The sequence below is a fragment of the Dendrobates tinctorius genome, unplaced genomic scaffold (genome assembly GCF_039654945.1).
Source record: "Dendrobates tinctorius isolate UK_male_01 unplaced genomic scaffold, ASM3965494v1 ptg000432c, whole genome shotgun sequence".
Classification (NCBI taxonomy): domain Eukaryota; kingdom Metazoa; phylum Chordata; class Amphibia; order Anura; family Dendrobatidae; genus Dendrobates; species Dendrobates tinctorius.
Genome location: NW_027362095.1, coordinates 1,506,100 through 1,529,151, shown reverse-complemented (window position 1 = coordinate 1,529,151; position 23,052 = coordinate 1,506,100). Strand labels below are relative to the sequence as shown.

General features: G+C 46.5%; 8 non-coding genes across 8 annotated transcripts; all 8 read right to left on the bottom strand.

The window, feature by feature from the left end:
- Nucleotides 1–8,099: 8,099 nt before the first annotated feature.
- On the bottom strand, nucleotides 8,100–8,172 carry TRNAV-CAC (transfer RNA valine (anticodon CAC)). Its single transcript has one exon. It is a non-coding gene; the product is annotated as a tRNA-Val (tRNA).
- A 1,493-nt stretch (nucleotides 8,173–9,665) lies between these two features.
- On the bottom strand, nucleotides 9,666–9,738 carry TRNAV-AAC (transfer RNA valine (anticodon AAC)). The gene has a single exon. It is a non-coding gene; the product is annotated as a tRNA-Val (tRNA).
- Nucleotides 9,739–10,676: 938 nt separating this feature from the next.
- TRNAV-CAC (transfer RNA valine (anticodon CAC)) lies at nucleotides 10,677–10,749 on the bottom strand. Its single transcript has one exon. It is a non-coding gene; the product is annotated as a tRNA-Val (tRNA).
- A 1,085-nt stretch (nucleotides 10,750–11,834) lies between these two features.
- Nucleotides 11,835–11,907, bottom strand: TRNAV-UAC (transfer RNA valine (anticodon UAC)). The gene has a single exon. It is a non-coding gene; the product is annotated as a tRNA-Val (tRNA).
- A 1,432-nt stretch (nucleotides 11,908–13,339) lies between these two features.
- On the bottom strand, nucleotides 13,340–13,412 carry TRNAV-AAC (transfer RNA valine (anticodon AAC)). The gene has a single exon. It is a non-coding gene; the product is annotated as a tRNA-Val (tRNA).
- A 1,097-nt stretch (nucleotides 13,413–14,509) lies between these two features.
- On the bottom strand, nucleotides 14,510–14,587 carry TRNAV-AAC (transfer RNA valine (anticodon AAC)). The gene has a single exon. It is a non-coding gene; the product is annotated as a tRNA-Val (tRNA).
- A 768-nt stretch (nucleotides 14,588–15,355) lies between these two features.
- TRNAV-UAC (transfer RNA valine (anticodon UAC)) lies at nucleotides 15,356–15,428 on the bottom strand. The gene has a single exon. It is a non-coding gene; the product is annotated as a tRNA-Val (tRNA).
- A 97-nt stretch (nucleotides 15,429–15,525) lies between these two features.
- On the bottom strand, nucleotides 15,526–15,598 carry TRNAV-CAC (transfer RNA valine (anticodon CAC)). The gene has a single exon. It is a non-coding gene; the product is annotated as a tRNA-Val (tRNA).
- Nucleotides 15,599–23,052: the final 7,454 nt, after the last annotated feature.

Here is a 23,052-nt window from a genome sequence, read left to right as displayed (position 1 = left end):
GGTACGTTGGAGGGGGTCCCAGTCCATTCTGAACAACTGCAAACACCCGGACCTCTCCTCTGCGCTGAAGTAATACCGCCATCTTGGGCAGAATCAGCTACTGCCTTGGATCCTCTGCAAGCAACACAGATCCGACACAGCGTCCCAATTTGTAATCCACAGGTCAGTAATTTTTAGTCCACAGGTGTTTATAATCCGAAATAGAGCAGTCCAAGTTTTCCTCAGTCCTTCAGTTGCAGGCCTGCTGCAGAAGATAGCGTATTAGCGGCGGCGATCCTGCCGACTACGCCAAATGTAGAGTCGGTGGTGGGGTGCCGAGCTGGGGGGGGTGGTCCTACTTTTGTACCGCGCAGAGATGATAACAGAGACTCGATGAGGCAGATTCTGGGTGCAACAGGTCCAAGTTTATTTCATTACTTGCCGTCCGCCTGACGGCCTCCGCAGCACACCGCACGTTTCTTCACTTATCGGCCCTCCGTTTCCAGAGCCGTTTACACACCATACTTTTACAATAGGGACGTACATATGCGTACTGTCCCTCCTTCACTTGTTCGACGCTCCTGACAGGTCCGCCACTGTGGCCGCCCTAGGCCCAATAACCAACAGCGCTTTCACTGGTCAGTCGTCGTGTCAAATACGGTATATGGCACTCACTGCCTCGTCTCTTCTGCGGTATCTTTCTGTCAGGACCACCCCCTGACGTTTCCTCTCCTCAGTCCCCTTGGTCGGATTCTCCTCAGGGCACACAGACTGGCGAAGTCCTCCTGTCACCTGGGCTCCCCCTGGGGACTGGAACTTTCTGGAACCCTCCCTCAGTATTTATAACTTCCCCGGTTCCTTGAAACTGTCACTAACTGTCACCACGCCCCCCATGACCAACGGTTTCTAAAGCCCTAAGCTGCTGTAAAGTCCTTTACTCACACTCCACCCTGCCATCTAATGGTCATCCCAAGGTACTGCACATCCACTACACTTTTCTAGTTGTTTCCCCACTGTAATCACTGTCTCCTACCTACACTGTGCAAACCTATCTTTCTTCACTCTGACTAGTCCGTCCGTCCGTCAGGTCACCTTCCCTACACTTGAATTAGGAACACTTAGACACTGTCAAAAACACACATGCTTGCCAAAAGCAAAAACGGGTAGAAATAATCACATTGGTAAAAGTAATGCTCATTAAACCAGCAATAGAATATGCTAACTAAGGCTAATTAAGCCAACAATATACGTTTGTGATCAAAATAAAGAAAAGCCACATGTTTCTGCCCGGGATCAAAACAGGGAACTTTCAGGAGGATGGCAAACAGGACAATCACTACACTACAGTAACCAGACAAGAGCGTTTACTGTGGTCATGGCAAGCATTAAAGATCAAGCACTCATTGTCAAAAGAGCTAGTTTGCAAGAGGAACGCTGTGATTCTGCCCAGTTTCGAACTGAGGACCTTTCGCGTGTAAAGGAAATGTGATAACCACTACACTACAGAAACCAACCGATTCAAACAAGCAAAAAATGCTGTGGTCATGGCAAGCAATAAAGAACAAGCACTGAAAGTCAAAAAGATCGTTTTCCAAGATAAAAAGCTGTGTTTCTGCCCAGTTTCGAACTGGGGACCTATCGCGTGTGAGGCGAAACTGATAACCGCTACACTACAGAAACCGGATGCAAGCGCTTACTGTGGTGACAACAAGCAATCGAGATCAAGAACTGAAAGTCAAAAGCTTGGATACCAAAGGGTAACAGCGTGTTTCTGCCCTGTTTCGAACTGGGGACCTTTCGCGTGTTAGGCGAACGTGATAACCACTACACTACAGAAACCGGCTGTGGAAGGTTACTGTGGTCATGACGAGCCATCGAGAACAAAGACTCAACGTCACAAGCTTTAATATCAACGCCTAATGTCATGCTTCTATCCAATTTCGAACTGGGAACCGTTCGCGTGTGAGGTGAACGTGACAACCACTACACTTCAGAAACTCCATGCAAAGCTAAAGATGTTTAAACATGCTGAAATGAACTTGAAAAAGAAAAAAACATCCAGCCAAAGTCAAGAGGTCTTCCTCTATGTCTGAAGACAGGACAAAGTGCATTTTGCAACACAGGAACCTTTCATTTGTCAGGCTATTGGAGAAAAAGAACAAACAGGGAAACAAAACCATGCTCCACAAAACATTCTCATGCCTTTGTCCAAAAGCCAAAAAGAAAAAGCACCTAGATGCCTGCTTTCGCACCTTGATCCTATCAGGTGTGACTTGAATTAGGAACAATTAGACACTGTCAAAAACACACATGCTTGCCAAAAGCAAAAACGGGTAGAAATAATCACATTGGTAAAAGTAATGCTCATTAAACCAGCAATAGAATATGCTAACTAAGGCTAATTAAGGCTACTTTCACACATCAGGTTTTCGGCGTCAGGCGCGATCCGGCGTCGTGCCGGAACGCCGGATCCGGCAAATGTTTAGTAAAACCGGATTTGACGGATCCGGTTTTCTGCCGGATCCGTCTTTTTCTTGACAGACAAAACCGGATCCGTCTCATCCGATTCTTCCGTTTTTCTATCCGTTTTTTGACGGATTACGCCGGATCCGGTTTTTAAAATTGACCCTTGTGGCCTTCCGAACGGGATTGGCTACTGGAAAACTATATATAGAGTGTTCCTACAGCCCGTCTTTGACAGGTTGTCGAGGAGAAAGTGCAGGTTGGAGAGAAGAGCAAGTTACTGGCGAAGATGGATGTTGTCATTGGAAATATTTTGAAGAATTTGGCGGATTTTGTAGCGGAGGCGAATCGTTTGAGGGTGATTGTTCTGGAGAAGGAGAGAGCGAGACAGCAGCGCATCAGGCATCGTAGACGACGTTTGTGGATCCACCCCATCACAGCCAAGAGAATGACGCGTGGGGTCTATTCTACCCTCTGCATGGACCTTCGACGAAACCCGGATGAATTTTTTATATATGTTAGGATGAAAATGGAGAATTTTGATTACTTGGTGGAGTGCATTGCACACCTCATAAGAAAAGCGAACACCTATTGCCGCTTCTCTGTTTCACCCGCAGAGGGTCTGATGGTGACTTTAAGGTAAGCCACATTTATTGGATATGCTCGCATCAGAGCACACTTTGACTGCAATCTTGTTGGTGGTAGTTTGTATCTCCAAGTGTTATAGGTCAGTTTTGGTATGTAATGCTGTGATTTAAAACTAATTTATTGTTTTTTAATTCCCCACAGATTTCTTGCAACTGGAGAATCCCTTTCGTCACTGCATTTCCAGTACAGACTCAGGATTTCCACCATATCTGGAATTGTGAAGTACACATGCCGTGCACTGTGGGACTCCTTAGCTGAAGAGTTTTTACCAGAGCCCACAACAGAGAGGTGGATTGAAATTGCTGACAAGTTTCAACAGATATGTCAGTTTCCCAACTGCTTGGGCGCTGTGGACGGGAAACATATCCGCATTGTAAAGCCAGCTGGATCGGGATCGGAATATTTCAATTACAAGAAATATTTTTCAATTGTCCTCATGGCCATCGCTGACGCGGAATACAAATTTATTGCGGTTGATATTGGGGCCTATGGCCGCTCCAATGACTCTCAAGTTTTCAAACTGTCTGCCATGGGGTGTAAACTGTATGGAAACACCTTCCAGTTCCCACCACCTAGACCGCTGCCGCAAACATCTGGTCCACCTATGCCATTTGTCTGTGTAGGGGATGAAGCCTTCCAGCTGTCAGAACACCTTTTGAAACCGTACTCTAGCAGAGGATTGACAAGACCAAAACCCATTTTTAATTACCTCCTCACAAGAGCAAGAAGAATGGTTGAATGTACCTTTGGTATTCTGACAGCCAAATGGCGGGTCCTATTGACTGCGATCAACCTCAAGACAGAAACTGTGGACGAGGTGATCAAAGCGTGCGTGGTACTCCACAATTTTGTTATCTGCAAGGAACCCATTTCCATTGAGGACACCTCTGAAGAAACCACCTTGCAAGATTACCATGACATTACCACTAGAAGTTCTGTGACGGTTTCAGTAATGAGGGACAATTTTGCACTATACTTTATGTCACCTCAAGGCAGAGTACACTGGCAGGATGACAGAGTGTGAAAGATTTGTGCCCTAACCAAACTTGTGTACCTTCTGGACCAACAGTATATACCTTTGCCAACCAAAGTTGGCTATCTTGTCATGGTCTCTATTTTTAGCTTTAGGCCACAGGTGTGTACCTGGTTGTGTTTTATGCAAAGTATTTCACCTTTTAACAAAAGTTGTGTACATTGTTAGGAAATCACCAACAATAAACACAACTTTTTAGGTGAAATACTTTGCTTCAAACACAACCAGGAACACAACTGTGGCTAAAAGCTAAAATTTACCCACAGTTATATACCTAGTTTTGAATACCATTTCACCTTTTAAATACCCTGTATTTAACCTTTTTCGCCGCAGAAAGAAATGACAGACAACCAGTGTAAAATAATTTAACTTTTATTGAAAAATGTTTTTTTTAGTTAACTTTTTTAAAATTTTAATAAACTTGTTTAATAAAGCTTTGAAACCATAAAACTGGTCATTTTTATTTAAATACACACATTATAAATCTGTGTAGTGTGTGGTGGAAATACTGCTGGAGGGGCTGCGGGACACTTCGACACTGGGAGTGTGGAGAGAGGACTGGGATCGTGGTGGGGAAGGAACAGTTAGAGGTGAAGGTGTGGAAAAAACTACAGAATGGGTGGACATGTGGGAAGCAGAAGAGGTGGTGGGTGGTGGAGTGGAGGGTTGGGCAGGGACTGTAGGAGCAGATGATGTTGATGGCAAGTTGTATGGGGAAGGAGTTTGGTACGGGGCAGGTTGCTGGAAGTGGGGAGATGTCTGGTACGGGGCAGGTTGCTGGAAGTGGGGAGATGTCTGGTACTGGGGAGGTTGCTGGTACTGGGGAGTTTGCAGGTACTGGGGAGGTTGCTGGTACTGGGGAGGTTGCTGGTACTGGGGAGGTTGCTGGTACTGGGGAGGTTGCTGGTGCTGGGGAGGTTGCTGGTACTGGGGAGGTTGCTGGTGCTGGGGAGGTTGCTGGTGCTGGGGAGGTGGATGGTATGTAATAGGAGGGGGAGGATGGAAAGTGGCTGGAGGGGGTGTAGATGTAATAGGAGGGGGAGGATGGAAAGTGGCTGGAGGGGGTGTAGATGTAATAGGAGGGGGAGGATGGAAAGTGGCTGGAGGGGGTGCAGGTGGAGGAACTACTGTGGTGGGAGGAGGAGGTTGGGAGGTAACTTGCTGGAGAGCAGCGTGGCATGAATGCATTACATGCATCTGCTGGGCAGGAGAGAGCGTTTCCATGCGCTCCACAACAGACCTGAAAAAGGTGTGGTTTGGCGAAGATCTTGCTTCTGAATGCATGGTTTGCAGAAGTGTCTTCACCTCCAGAATGCTGGAGTTGATCTGCTGATAGCCTGCGGAGATTTGCTCTGACAAGACTTTTAGACAGTTCTGGAAAGATGCATTCAGATGCAAGAACTCTGGCGCATAAGTCTTTTCCTGACCCCTCTGCCTTTGCCGCCCAGTACCCGCAGGTGTACTAGAGGTGGCAGGGGCAGAAGGGTGGGGTAAAGGGAAAGCGATCTCCTCACCAGCAGCTTCATGTAATGTAGGCGGCCACGATGCTCCTGTGCTGGTGGATGGGACAGATGGGTCGAATGTGTGGGAAGGCTGGGAAGGTGCAGATGTACCGGGGCGGTCGAAGTGTCCCTCGGTGCCGGTCTCCTCAGGGATCGCCTCAGAAGGGTCCAATCGTGCAGGCTCCCGAGTGCTGCTCACCGTGCTGTGGAATAAAGAGAAAAAAAAACAATTAAAATAATGACATGGTATGGCCCTGGCTGAAAAAAAAAAGTTACATCTAAACATTTTTTTGTCACATGTGGTGTGTAATATTTACCTTCTGGTGAGCATTGTCTCCCGGAGGAACGACAGGGCTCGTGCGTACTTGTACTTGCTCCTGCGTCCTCCAGATCCACTCGGGGCCCGCATCTCTTTATTGAACTCCTTCTTGAAACGATCCCTCACAGACCGCCACCGCTTCACAATTCTCTCCCCTGAAACGAGAAAGGACAAAGTGGTTAGTATACAACATCAGTGTTTCCCAAACTCCAGTCCTCATGGTCCCCAGGGGTCATGTTTTCAGGATTTCCAAAGTAAATAGAAATCCTGAACACATGATCCGTGGGGACCACGAGGACTGGAGTTCAGGAAACACTGGTTTAAATCAAGCAACCGGTACTGTATATACTTACGCTCTTTAATCTGGGCCCGAGCTTCGAGGTCCTCCCAGCGGTCCACAAGGAGCGAACAGATTTCCTCCCAGAGTTGTCGGGTAACGATCAGGTCAGCGTGGCGGCGGTCAGCCATATTCCAGAGCGGCTCCCTTTCTCTGAAGAGATCGATGAGGTGGTACAGATCAATCCCTCCATCCTCACCGTCAGAGTCGGGAGCACGCTGTGAAGGCTGTTAAAGAAAAAGACAAAAATAACATAATTAGCCTCCACAAAAGAAATGAAATAAAAAGTGCAAAAAAACAAAGCAAAAATATTTATACTTACACGCTGGTGACCGCCGCGTTGCTGTCGCCGACGACCCTGGGAGGCACTGCGAGGACCTCTTGGCCGAGCACCAGATTGGGAAGACTAGAGAAGAAAACAAAAAATGTTATGTCTTTGGATGTAGGCATTTGTTTGCTGTGTGTGGTCTGCAGAACATTGTTTTCTATGTGTTGTGTGTAGTGTGATGTTGTGTTTCTGCGTTTGATGCAAAAAACTTACCAATTGTGAGACCACTCCAAGTGTCTGTCCACCCCTTCCTTCTTCTTCTGGGAGCTCCTCTTCATCTTGTGATTCCTGTTTTGAAATAAAAGGCAATGAATACACATATATTACAGAGATGATGGATTTTTGAAATAAAAACTTACCGTCAAACGCTGACGATGCGAGGGAGGGCTCCCAGAAGCTGTGCTGTCTTCCTCATGGCCAGACTCCATGGCTGTGGGTGGTGTTTCTGCTGCTGCCATTGCTGCTGCTGCTGCATCTATTGGGCGGCTGTTGAATAAAGAGAAACAAAGGGCCAATGAATATCTTGATATTCCATAGCCCTAGTTTGGAGGAATGGGGGATTTGATAATTACCGTCTCTCATCTGCTGCTGGACTCCCCTCCCGTTGTTCAGCATGCTGCTCCATTTGGGGTGGTGCTGATGGTGCTGCTGCTGCAGATGTCTGCTGCCTTGTCCTGCTCCTGGTTCTTGGCTTGGGTGGCATGTTGGGTGTGGCTGAGGGTCCCATTGTCTTGATTTTATATATGTCCTGTGGGCAGAGCTACTGAGCATGCTCAGACCAAAGAAGCCGGATCCGGATGTCGCCGGATCAGGCGCATTGCGGCGCTCATAGGCTTTCATTGTATGAAAAAGCCGGACACGCCGGATCCGGCGTGTCCGGCTTTTTCGACGGAGACAAAAAACGTTACAGTAGCTGTTTTTTCCAGACGCCGGATCGCGTCACATTGCCGGATCCGGCGAAAATCGGATGAAACACATGGCCATCCGGCTCGATCCGGCTCTAATGCAAGTCAATGGGGGGGAATCCGGATCCGGCATTGCATTTCGCAGGATCCGGTTTTAGTCAAAAGCGCCGGATCGCGCCTGACGCCGAAAACCTGATGTGTGAAAGAGGCCTAAGCCAACAATATACGTTTGTGATCAAAATAAAGAAAAGCCACATGTTTCTGCCCGGGATCAAAACAGGGAACTTTCAGGAGGATGGCAAACAGGACAATCACTACACTACAGTAACCAGACAAGAGCGTTTACTGTGGTCATGGCAAGCATTAAAGATCAAGCACTCATTGTCAAAAGCGCTAGTTTGCAAGAGGAACGCTGTGTTTCTGCCCAGTTTCGAACAGAGGACCTTTCACGTGTAAAGCGAACGTGATAACCGCTACACTACAGAAACCAACCGATTCAAACAAGCAAAAAATGCTGTGGTCATGGCAAGCAATAAAGAACAAGCACTGAAAGTCAAAAAGATCATTTTCCAAGAGAAAAAGCTGTGTTTCTGCCCAGTTTCTAACTGGGGACCTTTCGCGTGTGAGGCGAACGTGATAACCGCTACACTACAGAAACCAGATGCAAGCGCTTAGGCTGGTTTCACATTTGCGTTTTTTTGCGCTGGAAAAAAACGCATACCTGCGCATGCGTTTTTCCCCAATATTTAGCATGGGTGCGCATACCTGCGTGCTGGTAAGCGCACGTATGCGATTTTCATGCGCTGCGTTTTTTTGGGGTGTGCGTTTGTATTTTCCAGACGCAGCATGTTGCATTTTTTGGCCCTGCAAAAAAGCGCATGCGCACGTATGCGCACGTTTTGCGCTAAAATTGGCCATTATAGCCTATGGATGCGCATATGTGCGCACTGGCATGATCATGTATGTGTTTCTTTGCACATGCATTTTTTTTTTGACCATTAGTTTAGACAATGGAATTTAGGGGTTTGGGTAAAGTTAGGGTTAGTTAAGGGGGTTTAGGGTTAGGGTTAGGGTCAGGGTTAGGGTTAGGGTCAGGGTTAGGGTTAAGTATGGTTTGGTTAAGGGTTAGGGTCAGGGTTAGGGTCAGGGTTAGGGTTAAGTATGGTTTGGTTAAGGGTTAGGGTTAGGGTTAGGGTTAGGGTTAGGGTCAGGGTTAGGGTTAGGGTTAAGGTTAGTTAGGGTTTGGGTTAGGGTTAAGTATGGTTTGATTAAGGGTTAGGGTCAGGGTTAGGGTTAGGGCTAGGGTTAGGGTTAGGGTTAGGGTCAGGGTTAGGGTTAGGGTTAAGGTTAGTTAGGGTTTGGGTTAGGGTTAAGTATGGTTTGATTAAGGGTTAGGGTCAGGGTTAGGGTTAGGGTTAGGGTTAGGGTCAGGGTCAGGGTTAGGGTTAGGGTTATGGTTAGGGTTAGGGTCAGGGTTAGGGTCAGGGTTAGGGTGAAGTATGGTGTGGTTAAGGGTTAGGGTCAGGGTTAGGGTCAGGGTTAGGGTTAAGTATGGTTTGGTTAAGGGTTAGGGTCAGGGTTAGGGTTAAGTATGGTTTGGTTAAGGGTTAGGGTCAGGGTTAGGGTTAGGGTTAGGGTTAGGGTCAGGGTTAGGGTTAGGGTTAAGGTTAGCTAGGGTTTGGGTTAGGGTTAAGTATGGTTTGATTAAGGGTTAGGGTCAGGGTTAGGGTTAGGGTTAGGGTTAGGGTTAGGGTCAGGGTTAGGGTTAGGGTTAAGGTTAGTTAGGGTTTGGGTTAGGGTTAAGTATGGTTTTATTAAGGGTTAGGGTCAGGGTTAGGGTTAGTAAAGTCATTGTTTGGGTTAGTGTGAGGGGCCACCTAATGTTGGAAAAAAACGCAAACGCGGTAAAAACGCACTAAAAACGCATACAAACGAATAAAAACGCTGCGTTTTTTTCATGCATGCTCATAAAAATTCTTGAAAAAAACGCAGCAGTTGTATGCTTTTGTATGCGTTTTTTCAATGCGTTTTTTTGCGGGAAAAACGCGCTGCAAAAAAAAGCAAGTGTGAAACTAGCCTAACTGTGGTGACAACAGGCAATCGAGATCAAGAACTGAAAGTCAAAAGCTTAGATACCAAAGGGTAACAGCGTGTTTCTACCCAGTTTCGAACTGGGGACCTTTCGCGTGTTAGGCGAACGTGATAACCACTACACTACAGAAATCTGCTGCGGAAGGTTACTGTGGTCATGACGAGCCATCGAGAACAAAGACTCAACGTCAAAAGCTTTAATATCAACGCCTAATGTCATGCTTCTATCCAGTTTCGAACTGGGGACCGTTCGCGCGTAAGGTGAACGTGACAACCACTATACTTGAGAAACTCCATGCAAAGCTAAAGATGTTTAAACATGCTGAAATGAACTTGAAAAAGACAAAAACAGCCAGCCAAAGTCAAGAGGTCTTCCTCTATGTCTGAAGACAGGACCAAGTGCATTTTGCAACACAGGAACCTTTCATTTGTCAGGCTATTGGAGAAAAAGAACAAACAGGGAAACAAAACCATGCTCCACAAAACATTCTCATGCCTTTGTCCAAAAGCCAAAAAGAAAAAGCACCTAGATGCCTGCTTTCGCACCTTGATCCTATCAGGTGTTACTTGAATTAGGAACACTTAGACACTGTCAAAAACACACATGCTTGCCAAAAGCAAAAACGGGTAGAAATAATCACATTGGTAAAAGTAATGCTCATTAAACCAGCAATAGAATATGCTAACTAAGGCTAATTAAGCCAACAATATACGCTTGAGATCAAAATAAAGAAAAGCCACAGGTTTCTGCCCGGGATCAAAACAGGGAACTTTCAGGAGGATGGCAAACAGGATAATCACTACACTACAGTAACCAGACAAGAGCGTTTACTGTGGTCATGGCAAGCATTAAAGATCAAGCACTCATTGTCAAAAGCACTAGTTTGCAAGAGGAATGCTGTGTTTCTGCCCAGTTTCGAACTGAGGACCTTTCACGTGTAAAGCTAACGTGATAACCGCTACACTACAGAAACCAACCAACTCAAACAAACAAAAAATGCTGTGGTCATGGCAAGCAATAAAGAACAAGCACTGAAAGTCAAAAAGATCGTTTTCCAAGAGAAAAAACTGTGCTTCTGCCCAGTTTCGAACTGGGGACCTTTCGCGTGTGAGGCGAACGTGATAACCGCTACACTACAGAAACCGGATGCAAGTGCTTACTGTATTGACAACAAGCAATCGAGATCAAGAACTGAAAGTCAAAAGCTTGGATACCAAAGGGTAACAGCGTGTTTCTGCCAGTTTCGAACTGGGGACCTCACGCGTGTTAGGCGAACGTGATAACCACTACAGTACAGAAACCGGCTGCGGAAGATTACTGTGGTCATGACGAGCCTTCGAGAACAAAGACTCAACGTCAAAAGCTTTAATATCAACGCCTAATGTCATGCTTCTATCCAGTTTCGAACTGGGGACCTTTCGCGTGTTAGGCGAACGTGATAACCACTACACTACAGAAACCGGCGGCGGAAGTTTACTGTGGTCATGACGAGCTATCGAGAACAAAGACTCAACGTCAAAAGCTTTAATATCAACGCCTAATGTCATGCTTCTATCCAGTTTCGAACTGGGGACCGTTCGCGTGTGAGGTGAATGTGACAACCACTACACTTCAGGAGCTCCATGCAAAGATAAAGATGTTTAAACATGTTGAAATGAACTTGAAAAAGAAAAAAACAGCCAGCCAAAGTCAAGAGGTCTTCCTCTATGTCTGAAGACAGGACAAAGTGCATTTTGCAACACAGGAACCTTTCATTTGTCAGGCTATTGGAGAAAGAGAACAAACAGGGAAACAAAACCATGCTCCACAAAACATTCTCATGCCTTTGTCCAAAAGCCAAAAAGAAAAAGCACCTAGATGCCTGCTTTCGCACCTTGATCCTATCAGGTGTTACTTGAATTAGGAACACTTAGACACTGTCAAAAACACACATGCTTGCCAAAAGCAAAAACGGGTAGAAATAATCACATTGGTAAAAGTAATGCTCATTAAACCAGCAATAGAATATGCTAACTAAGGCTAATTAAGCCAACAATATACGTTTGTGATCAAAATAAAGAAAAGACACATGTTTCTGCCCGGGATCAAAACAGGAAACTTTCAGGAGGATGGCAAACAGGACAATCACTACACTACAGTAACCAGACAAGAGCGTTTACTGTGGTCATGGCAAGCATTAAAGATCAAGCATTGATTGTCAAAAGCGCTAGTTTGCAAGAGGAACGCTGTGTTTCTGCCCAGTTTCGAAGTGAGGACCTTTCGCGTGTAAAGCGAACGTGATAACCGCTACACTACAGAAACCAACCGATTGAAACAAACAAAAAATGCTGTGGTCATGGCAAGCAATAAAGAACAAGCACTGAAAGTCAAAAAGATCGTTTTCCAAGAGAAAAAGCTGTGTTTCTGCCCAGTTTCGAACTGGGGCCCTTTCGCGTGTGAAACTAACGTGATAACCGCTACACTACAGAAACCAGATGCAAGCGCTTACTGTGGTGACAACAAGCAATCGAGATCAAGAACTGAAAGTCAAAAGCTTGGATACCAAAGGGTAACAGCGTGTTTCTGCCTAGTTTCGAACTGGGGATCTTTCGCGTGTTAGGCGAACGTGATAACTACTACACTACAGAAAACGGATGTGGAAGGTTACTGTGGTCATGATGAGCCATCGAGAACAAAGACTCAACGTCAAAAGCTTTAATATCAACGCCTAATGTCATGCTTCTATCCAGTTTCAAACTGGGGACAGTTCGCGAGTGAGGTGAACGTGACAACCACTACACTTCAGAAACTCCATGCAAAGCTAAAGATGTTTAAACATGCTGAAATGAACTTGAAAAAGAAAAAAACAGCCAGCCAAAGTCAAGAGGTCTTCCTCTATGTCTGAAGACAGGACAAAGTGCATATTGCAACACAGGAACCTTTCATTTGTCAGGCTATTGGAGAAAAAGAACAAACAGGGAAACAAAACCATGCTCCACAAAACATTCTCATGCCTTTGTCCAAAAGCCAAAAAGAAAAAGCACCTAGATGCCTGCTTTCGCACCTTGATCCTATCAGGTGTTACTTGAATTAGGAACACTTAGACACTGTCAAAAACACACATGCTTGCCAAAAGCAAAAACGGGTAGAAATAATCACATTGGTAAAAGTAATGCTCATTAAACCAGCAATAGAATATGCTAACTAAGGCTAATTAAGCCAACAATATACGTTTGTGATCAAAATAAAGAAAAACCACATGTTTCTGCCCGGGATCAAAACAGGGAACTTTCAGGAGGTTGGCAAACAGGACAATCACTACACTACAGTAACCAGACAAGAGCGTTTACTGTGGTCATGGCAAGCATTAAAGATCAAGCACTCATTGTCAAAAGCGCTAGTTTGCAAGAGGAACGCTGTGTTTCTGCCCAGTTTTGAACTGAGAACCTGTCGCGTGTAAAGCGAACATGATAACCGCTACACTACAGAAACCAACCGATTCAAACAAACAAAAAATGCTGTGGTCATGGCAAGCAATAAAGAACAAGCACTGAAAGTCAAAACGATCGTTTTCCAAGAGAAAAAAAAAAAGCTGTGTTTCTGCCCAGTTTCGAACTGGGGACCTTTCACGTGTGAGGCGAACATGATAACCGCTACACTACAGGAACCGGATGCAAGCGCTTACTGTGGTGACAACAAGCAATCGAGATCAAGAACTGAAAGTCAAAAGCTTGGATACCAAAGGGTTACAGCGTGTTTCTGCCCAGTTTCGAACTGGGGACCCTTCGCGTGTTAGGCGAACGTGATAACCACTACACTACAGAAACCTGCTGCAGAAGGTTACTGTGGTCATGATGAGCCATCGAGAACAAAGACTCAACGTCAAAAGCTTTAATATCAACGCCTAATGTCATGCTTCTATCCAGTTTCGAACTGGGGACCGTTCGCGCGTGAGGTGAACGTGACAACCACTACGCTTCAGAAACTCCATGCAAAGATAAAGATGTTTAAACATGCTGAAATGAACTTGAAAAAGAAAAAAACAGCCAGCCAAAGTCAAGAGGTCTTCCTCTATGTCTGAAGACAGGACAAAGTGCATTTTGCAACACAGGAACCTTTCATTTGTCAGGCTATTGGAGAAAAAGAACAAACAAGGAAACAAAACCATGCTCCACAAAACATTCTCATGCCTTTGTCCAAAAGCCAAAAAGAAAAAGCACCTAGATGCCTGCTTTCGCACCTTGATCCTATCAGGTGTTACTTGAATTAGGAACACTTAGACACTGTCAAAAACACACATGCTTGCCAAAAGCAAAAACGGGTAGAAATAATCACATTGGTAAAAGTAATGCTCATTAAACCAGCAATAGAATATGCTAACTAAGGCTAATTAAGCCAAAAATATACGTTTGTGATCAAAATAAAGAAAAGCCACATGTTTCTGCCCGGGATCAAAACAGGGAACTTTCAGGAGGATGGCAAACAGGACAATCACTACACTACAGTAACCAGACAAGAGCGTTTACTGTGGTCATGGCAAGCATTAAAGATCAAGCACTCATTGTCAAAAGCGCTAGTTTGCAAGAGGAACGCTGTGTTTCTGCCTAGTTTCGAACTGAGGACCTTTCACATGTAAAGCGAACGTGATAACCTCTACACTACAGAAACCAACCGATTCAAACAAACAAAAAATGCTGTGGTCATGGCAAGCAATAAAGAACAAGCACTGAAAGTCAAAAAGATCGTTTTCCAAGAGAAAAAGTTGTGTTTCTGCCCAGTTTTGAACTGAGGAACTTTCGCGTGTGAGGCGAACGTGATAACCGCTACACTACAGAAACCGGATGCAAGTGCTTACTGTGGTGACAACAAGCAATCGAGATCAAGAACTGAAAGTCAAAAGCTTGGATACCAAAGGGTAACAGCGTGTTTCTGCCCAGTTTCGAACTGGGGACCCTTCGCGTGTTAGGCGAACGTGATAACCACTACACTACACTACAGAAACCAGCTGCGTAAGATTATTGTGGTCATGACGAGCCATCGAGAACAAAGACTCAGTGTCAAAAGCTTTAATATCAACGCCTAATGTCATGCTTCTATCTAGTTTCGAAATGGGGACCGTTCGCGTGTGAGGTGAACGTGACAACCACTACACTTCAGAAACTCAATGCAAAGCTAAAGATGTTTAAACATGCTGAAATGAACTTGAAAAAGAAAAAAACAGCCAGCCAAAGTCAAGAGGTCTTCCTCTATGTCTGAAGACAGGACAAAGTGCATTTTGCAACACAGGAACCTTTCATTTGTCAGGCTATTGGAGAAAAAGAACAAACAGGGAAACAAAACCATGCTCCACAAAACATTCTCATGCCTTTGTCCAAAAGCCAAAAAGAAAAAGCACCTAGATGCCTGCTTTCGCACCTTGATCCTATCAGGTGTTACTTGAATTAGGAACACTTAGACACTGTCAAAAACACACATGCTTGCCAAAAGCAAAAACGGGTAGAAATAATCACATTGGTAAAAGTAATGCTCATTAAACCAGCAATAGAATATGCTAACTAAGGCTAATTAAGCCAACAATATACGTTTGTGATCAAAATAAAGAAAAGCCACACGTTTCTGCCCGGGATCAAAACAGGGAACTTTCAGGAGGATGGCAAACAGGACAATCACTACACTACAGTAACCAGACAAGAGAGTTTACTGTGGTCATGGCAAGCATTAAAGATCAAGCACTCATTGCCAAAAGCGCTAGTTTGCAAGAGGAACGCTGTGTTTCTGCCCAGTTTCGAACTGAGGACCTTTCGCGTGTAAAGTGAACGTGATAACCGCTACACTACAGAAACCAACTGATTCAAACAAAAAAAAAATGCTGTGGTCATGGCAAGCAATAAAGAACAAGCACTGAAAGTCAAAAAGATCGTTTTCCAAGAGAAAAAGCTGTGTTTCTGCCCAGTTTCGAACTGGGGACCTTTCGCGTGTGAGGCGACCGTGCTAACCGCTACACTACAGAAACCGAATGCAAGTGCTTACTGTGGTGACAACAAGCAATCGAGATCAAGAACTGAAAGTCAAAAGCTTGGATACCAAAGGGTAACAGCGTGTTTCTGCCCAGTTTCGATCTGGGGACCTTTCGCGTGTTAGGCGAACGTGATAACTAGAGTTGAGCGAAACGGGTCGAAAAAATTCAAAAGTCGGGTTTCATGAAACGAAACCCGACCCTAGGATGAGGTCGGCCACGAGGTCGGCGACTTACGCGCCAAAGTCGCGTTTCAAAAGTTTGTTTTGCGCTCTTTTTCAGCCAATCAGGATCCACGGACACTGTGGGCAACGTGATGACCTAGGCACGGGTCACCACCATCTTTCAGAATGGCATGCAAGTGATTGGCTTGCTTTGGTGGGCGTCACAGGGGGTATAAAAGGGCGTGCACGCCGACCGCCATCTTACTTCTGCCGATCTTAGTATAGGGAGAGGTTGCTGCTGATTCTGTAGGCAGAGCGTTAGGCAGGGAAGAAGACAAAAAAACTGCTTCTGCTGCTAGCGATTTGGCCTGCACAACACACAAGTCACTGTGTGTGCAGTGCAAGGGGAGGCTATATTGTGGTGTATCAGTGGTGTTGGTTGTTGGGCTGCCTTTTAAGGCTTCCTGACACGCTGGCATTGCTGTTTACCCACTGCTCTGCAAACTGCTTTTTTAAAAGCAATCCAATCTCCCTTATCCTCTAGTCACTTTTGTCACAGCTGTGCCATCGAGCGTGTCACATAGCGCTCAGATATCAGTGGGCCTCTCACAATCCACAAGTGTCCAGTGTCCAAAATTGTACGCAGAGATTCAAAATCTCCATTATCCTCTCGTCACTTTGGTCACAGGCAGCTGTGCCATCGAGCGTGTCACATAGCGCTCAGATATCAGTGGGCCTCACACAATCCACAAGTGTCCAGTGTCCAAAAGTGTACGCAGAGATTCAAAATCTCCATTATCCTCTCGTCACTTTGGTCACAGGCAGCTGTGCCATCGAGCGTGTCACATAGCGCTCAGATATCAGTGGGCCTCACACAATCCACAAGTGTCCAGTGTCCAAAAGTGTACGCAGAGATTCAAAATCTCCATTATCCTCTCGTCACTTTGGTCACAGGCAGCTGTGCCATCGAGCGTGTCACATAGCGCTCAGATATCAGTGGGCCTCACACAATCCACAAGTGTCCAGTGTCCAAAAGTGTACGCAGAGATTCAAAATCTCCATTATCCTCTCGTCACTTTGGTCACAGGCAGCTGTGCCATCGAGCGTGTCACATAGCGCTCAGATATCAGTGGGCCTCACACAATCCACAAGTGTCCAGTGTCCAAAAGTGTACGCAGAGATTCAAAATCTCCATTATCCTCTCGTCACTTTGGTCACAGGCAGCTGTGCCATCGAGCGTGTCACATAGCGCTCAGATATCAGTGGGCCTCACACAATCCACAAGTGTCCAGTGTCCAAAAGTGTACGCAGAGATTCAAAATCTCCATTATCCTCTCGTCACTTTGGTCACAGGCAGCTGTGCCATCGAGCGTGTCACATAGCGCTCAGATATCAGTGGGCCTCACACAATCCACAAGTGTCCAGTGTCCAAAAGTGTACGCAGAGATTCAAAATCTCCATTATCCTCTCGTCACTTTGGTCACAGGCAGCTGTGCCATCGAGCGTGTCACATAGCGCTCAGATATCAGTGGGCCTCACACAATCCACAAGTGTCCAGTGTCCAAAAGTGTACGCAGAGATTCAAAATCTCCATTATCCTCTCGTCACTTTGGTCACAGGCAGCTGTGCCATCGAGCGTGTCACATAGCGCTCAGATATCAGTGGGCCTCACACAATCCTCAAGTGTCCAGTGTCCAAAAGTGTACGCAGAGATTCAAAATCTCCATTATCCTCTCGTCACTTTGGTCACAGGCAGCTGTGCCATCGAGCGTGTCACAAAGCGCTCAGATATCAGTGGGCCTCACACAATCCACAAGTGTCCAGTGTTCAAAAGTGTACGCAGAGATTCAAAATCTCCATTATCCTCTCGTCACTTTGGTCACAGGCAGCTGTGCCATCGAGCGTGTCACATAGCGCTCAGATATCAGTGGGCCTCACACAATCCACAAGTGTCCAGTGTCCAAAAGTGTATGCAGAGATTAAAAATCTCCATTATCCTCTCGTCACTTTGGTCACAGGCAGCTGTGCCATGGAGCCTGACACATATCGCTCAGATATCAGTGGGCCTCACACAATCTACAAGTGTCCAGTGTCCAAAAGTGTACGCAGAGATTCAAAATCTCCATTATCCTCTCGTCACTTTGGTCACAGGCAGCTGTGCCATCGAGCGTGTCACATAGCGCTCAGATATCAGTGGGCCTCACACAATCCACAAGTGTCCAGTGTCCAAAAGTGTGCGCAGAGATTCAAAATCTCCATTATCCTCTCGTCACTTTGGTCACAGGCAGCTGTGCCATCGAGCGTGTCACATAGCGCTCAGATATCAGTGGGCCTCACACAATCCACAAGTGTCCAGTGTCCAAAAGTGTACGCAGAGATTCAAAATCTCCATTATCCTCTCGTCACTTTGGTCACAGGCAGCTGTGCCATCGAGCGTGTCACATAGCGCTCAGATATCAGTGGGCCTCACACAATCCACAAGTGTCCAGTGTCCAAAAGTGTACGCAGAGATTCAAAATCTCCATTATCCTCTCGTCACTTTGGTCACAGGCAGCTGTGCCATCGAGCGTGTCACATAGCGCTAAGATATCAGTGGGCCTCACACAATCCACAAGTGTCCAGTGTCCAAAAGTGTACGCAGAGATTCAAAATCTCCATTATCCTCTCGTCACTTTGGTCACAGGCAGCTGTGCCATCGAGCGTGTCACATAGCGCTCAGATATCAGTGGGCCTCACACAATCCACAAGTGTCCAGTGTCCAAAAGTGTACGCAGAGATTCAAAATCTCCATTATCCTCTCGTCACTTTGGTCACAGGCAGCTGTGCCATCGAGCGTGTCACATAGCGCTCAGATATCAGTGGGCCTCACACAATCCACAAGTGTCCAGTGTCCAAAAGTGTACGCAGAGATTCAAAATCTCCATTATCCTCTCGTCACTTTGGTCACAGGCAGCTGTGCCATCGAGCGTGTCACATAGCGCTCAGATATCAGTGGGCCTCACACAATCCTCAAGTGTCCAGTGTCCAAAAGTGTACGCAGAGATTCAAAATCTCCATTATCCTCTCGTCACTTTGGTCACAGGCAGCTGTGCCATCGAGCGTGTCACAAAGCGCTCAGATATCAGTGGGCCTCACACAATCCACAAGTGTCCAGTGTTCAAAAGTGTACGCAGAGATTCAAAATCTCCATTATCCTCTCGTCACTTTGGTCACAGGCAGCTGTGCCATCGAGCGTGTCACATAGCGCTCAGATATCAGTGGGCCTCACACAATCCACAAGTGTCCAGTGTCCAAAAGTGTATGCAGAGATTAAAAATCTCCATTATCCTCTCGTCACTTTGGTCACAGGCAGCTGTGCCATGGAGCCTGACACATATCGCTCAGATATCAGTGGGCCTCACACAATCTACAAGTGTCCAGTGTCCAAAAGTGTACGCAGAGATTCAAAATCTCCATTATCCTCTCGTCACTTTGGTCACAGGCAGCTGTGCCATCGAGCGTGTCACATAGTGCTCAGATATCAGTGGGCCTCACACAATCCACAAGTGTCCAGTGTCCAAAAGTGTACGCAGAGATTCATAATCTCCATTATCCTCTCGTCACTTTGGTCACAGGCAGCTGTGCCATCGAGCGTGTCACATAGCGCTCAGATATCAGTGGGCCTCATACAATCTACAAGTGTCCAGTGTCCAAAAGTGTACGCAGAGATTCAAAATCTCCATTATCCTCTCGTCACTTTGGTCACAGGCAGCTGTGCCATCGAGCGTGTCACATAGCGCTCAGATATCAGTGGGCCTCACACAATCTACAAGTGTCCAGTGTCCAAAAGTGTACGCAGAGATTCAAAATCTCCATTATCCTCTCGTCACTTTGGTCACAGGCAGCTGTGCCATCGAGCGTGTCACATAGCGCTCAGATATCAGTGGGCCTCACACAATCCACAAGTGTCCAGTGTCCAAAAGTGTACGCAGAGATTAAAAATCTCCATTATCCTCTCGTCACTTTGGTGACAGGCAGCTGTGCCATCGAGCCTGTCACATAGCGCTCAGATATCAGTGGGCCTCACACAATCTACAAGTGTCCAGTGTCCAAAAGTGTACGCAGAGATTCAAAATCTCCATTATCCTCTCGTCACTTTGGTCACAGGCAGCTGTGCCATCGAGCGTGTCACATAGCGCTCAGATATCAGTGGGCCTCACACAATCCACAAGTGTCCAGTGTCCAAAAGTGTACGCAGAGATTAAAAATCTCCATTATCCTCTCGTCACTTTGGTCACAGGCAGCTGTGCCATCGAGTGTGTCACATAGCGCTCAGATATCAGTGGGCCTCACACAATCCACAAGTGTCCAGTGTCCAAAAGTGTACGCAGAGATTCAAAATCTCCATTATCCTCTCGTCACTTTGGTCACAGGCAGCTGTGCCATCGAGCGTGTCACATAGCGCTCAGATATCAGTGGGCCTCACACAATCCACAAGTGTCCAGTGTCCAAAAGTGTACGCAGAGATTCAAAATCTCCATTATCCTCTCGTCACTTTGGTCACAGGCAGCTGTGCCATCGAGCGTGTCACATAGCGCTCAGATATCAGTGGGCCTCACACAATCCACAAGTGTCCAGTGTCCAAAAGTGTACGCAGAGATTCAAAATCTCCATTATCCTCTCGTCACTTTGGTCACAGGCAGCTGTGCCATCGAGCGTGTCACATAGGGCTCAGATATCAGTGGGCCTCACACAATCCACAAGTGTCCAGTGTCCAAAAGTGTACACAGAGATTCAAAATCTCCATTATCCTCTCGTCACTTTGGTCACAGGCAGCTGTGCCATCGAGCGTGTCACATAGCGCTCAGATATCAGTGGGCCTCACACAATCTACAAGTGTCCAGTGTCCAAAAGTGTACGCAGAGATTCAAAATCTCCATTATCCTCTCGTCACTTTGGTCACAGGCAGCTGTGCCATCGAGCGTGTCACATAGCGCTCAGATATCAGTGGGCCTCACACAATCCACAAGTGTCCAGTGTCCAAAAGTGTACGCAGAGATTCAAAATCTCCATTATCCTCTCGTCACTTTGGTCACAGGCAGCTGTGCCATCGAGCGTGTCACATAGCGCTCAGATATCAGTGGGCCTCACACAATCTACAAGTGTCCAGTGTCCAAAAGTGTACGCAGAGATTCAAAATCTCCATTATCCTCTCGTCACTTTGGTCACAGGCAGCTGTGCCATCGAGCGTGTCACATAGCGCTCAGATATCAGTGGGCCTCACACAATCCTCAAGTGTCCAGTGTCCAAAAGTGTACGCAGAGATTCAAAATCTCCATTATCCTCTCGTCACTTTGGTCACAGGAAGCTGTGCCATCGAGCGTGTCACAAAGCGCTCAGATATCAGTGGGCCTCACACAATCCACAAGTGTCCAGTGTTCAAAAGTGTACGCAGAGATTCAAAATCTCCATTATCCTCTCGTCACTTTGGTCACAGGCAGCTGTGCCATCGAGCGTGTCACATAGCGCTCAGATATCAGTGGGCCTCACACAATCCACAAGTGTCCAGTGTCCAAAAGTGTACGCAGAGATTCAAAATCTCCATTATCCTCTCGTCACTTTGGTCACAGGCAGCTGTGCCATCGAGCGTGTCACATAGCGCTCAGATATCAGTGGGCCTCACACAATCTACAAGTGTCCAGTGTCCAAAAGTGTACGCAGAGATTCAAAATCTCCATTATCCTCTCGTCACTTTGGTCACAGGCAGCTGTGCCATCGAGCGTGTCACATAGCGCTCAGATATCAGTGGGCCTCACACAATCCACAAGTGTCCAGTGTCCAAAAGTGTACGCAGAGATTCAAAATCTCCATTATCCTCTCGTCACTTTGGTCACAGGCAGCTGTGCCATCGAGCGTGTCACATAGCGCTCAGATATCAGTGGGCCTCACACAATCCACAAGTGTCCAGTGTCCAAAAGTGTACGCAGAGATTCAAAATCTCCATTTTCCTCTCGTCACTTTGGTCACAGGCAGCTGTGCCATCGAGCGTGTCACATAGCGCTCAGATATCAGTGGGCCTCACACAATCTACAAGTGTCCAGTGTCCAAAAGTGTACGCAGAGATTCAAAATCTCCATTATCCTCTCGTCACTTTGGTCACAGGCAGCTGTGCCATCGAGCGTGTCACATAGCGCTCAGATATCAGAGGGCCTCACACAATCCACAAGTGTCCAGTGTCCAAAAGTGTACGCAGAGATTCAAAATCTCCATTATCCTCTCGTCACTTTGGTCACAGGCAGCTGTGCCATCGAGCATGTCACATAGCGGTCAGATATCAGTGGGCCTCACACAATCTACAAGTGTCCAGTGTCCAAAAGTGTGCGCAGAGATTCAAAATCTCCATTATCCTCTCGTCACTTTGGTCACAGGTAGCTGTGCCATCGAGTGTGTCACATAGCGCTCAGATATCAGTGGGCCTCACACAATCCACAAGTGTCCAGTGTCCAAAAGTGTACGCAGAGATTCAAAATCTCCATTATCCTCTCGTCACTTTGGTCACAGGCAGCTGTGCCATCGAGCGTGTCACATAGCGCTCAGATATCAGTGGGCCTCACACAATCCACAAGTGTCCAGTGTCCAAAAGTGTACGCAGAGATTCAAAATCTCCATTATCCTCTCGTCACTTTGGTCACAGGCAGCTGTGCCATCGAGCGTGTCACATAGCGCTCAGATATCAGTGGGCCTCACACAATCCACAAGTGTCCAGTGTCCAAAAGTGTACGCAGAGATTCAAAATCTCCATTATCCTCTCGTCACTTTGGTCACAGGCAGCTGTGCCATCGAGCGTGTCACATATCGCTCAGATATCAGTGGGCCTCACACAATCTACAAGTGTCCAGTGTCCAAAAGTGTACGCAGAGATTCAAAATCTCCATTATCCTCTCGTCACTTTGGTCACAGGCAGCTGTGCCATCGAGCGTGTCACATAGCGCTCAGATATCAGTGAGCCTCACACAATCCACAAGTGTCCAGTGTCCAAAAGTGTACGCAGAGATTCATAATCTCCATTATTCTCTCGTCACTTTGGTCACAGGCAGCTGTGCCATCGAGCGTGTCACATAGCGCTCAGATATCAGTGAGCCTCACACAATCCACAAGTGTCCAGTGTCCAAAAGTGTACGCAGAGATTCAAAATCTCCATTATCCTCTCGTCACTTTGGTCACAGGCAGCTGTGCCATCGAGCGTGTCACATAGCGCTCAGATATCAGTGAGCCTCACACAATCCACAAGTGTCCAGTGTCCAAAAG